Source organism: Trypanosoma equiperdum (assembly GCF_001457755.1).
Source record: "Trypanosoma equiperdum strain OVI genome assembly, contig: ctg_725, whole genome shotgun sequence".
Classification (NCBI taxonomy): Eukaryota; Euglenozoa; class Kinetoplastea; order Trypanosomatida; family Trypanosomatidae; genus Trypanosoma; species Trypanosoma equiperdum.
The window spans coordinates 33,038-34,518 of record NW_027124671.1 but is presented as its reverse complement, the minus strand read 5'-3'; positions in this window follow the sequence as shown (position 1 = coordinate 34,518).

Sequence of the window (1,481 nt, the reverse complement as noted above, 5' to 3'; positions counted from 1 at the left end):
AAAAAAAAATCGCAAATAAAAAAGAAAAAAAAAGAGAAACAAGACATTGTACCACCCGTGAATAAGGAAGAGAGTAACATGTTCAAGGCTCACACATTTGTTGTTTGTCCCCTTCTTCCTTTTTGTTTTGTTTTCTTTCTGGTTTATGTTTCTTTACCGTTATGATCATCCCTGTTGTTGTTGTTGTCAGTGTTGTTACTATTTCTGTTGGTGTTGATGATTTGTAGGTACAATTGTGCGTCTGTTTGTTTGTGTGTTTTTGTGTGTTTTTGTTTTTTGTGTTTTATTTTGCAATTTAAATGCTTTGTTTTGTTTAGCAATGCGTAGAGGCAAATGGACAAGTGCACATGTTTTGCTCACGCGTAAACGCGCGGTGGAGCGGAAGGGGAGGGGAGAGAGAGAGAGAAAGAGATCAAGCGGCAACAAACTTCTTTTTTATTTTATTTTTATTTATTTATGTTTCATGTGTTTTCTTTTCTTCACAAGAAGCGGAAACAGCAACTAAAAAAAATAAAATAAAATAAAATATAGAAGCATATGAGAACAGTGGTGGCAGTAGTTAAAAGAGGGGAGAAAGTTGGAGAATGGGTTGGGGTTTATATAAATTCGTGTATATATAAATATATCTATATATTTATATATTGGTATTTTCATGTAATTATATGTGTGTTTGTATATGTTGTGTGTGTGAAGTGCGGGATGAGATGCAGCGAAGAGAAGTCATGAGATGGGGAGAAGAAGGGAGAGGGTTCTATTTAAACTTGAAAAATAGAAAGAATATCATTTATTTATTTATTTATATTTTTACTTATATATGAAGAAATATGTATTTATTTAGTTTTATAAGCCTCTTTCATTTTATTTCACTTTTTATTCTTATTTTTCTCTCTTCCTCTTTGAATTTAATCACTTTTGGTGCAAATCCATCGGCAGAGACTTTTCCATTACGTAACGGTAGTGAGTAAATAAGAAGTGAAAGAAAGTGAAAAATATAAATGGGGCATGTGATGGTTCAATTTGGTAAAAGATAGAAAGAGAGGATGGGGAGAAAACAAAAAGAATAGTTGTGTCACGTCCAGTAATAAAAAAACTAATAATAATAATAATGACGATAATTTTTTTTTAAAAAAGAGGAAGAGAGAGAGAGAGAAAGGGATGTAAGCTTGCAAACGTAAACTGAACTAAGTGGAGACATCGCTATACCAATGTCAAATCATGTGCATCGCTGAAGATCCAGTTATTTTTGCCGTCTGATTTTCTCTTCTTTGTTTTAATTTTTTTTTGTGTGTGTGTGTGTTTACAAAACTCGCACCTCTCCGTCCCTTTACTCGCTCGCTTGCTCTTTCCCATAACTTCCAATATTGTTACTATTACTTATTATTATTAGGGCAACAGCAATTACTTTGCGTTTCGTGTGTACGCTTTTCTTTTTTTTTTTACTATAGTTGCTGCTTCCACAACAATCTTTACTAATATACAAT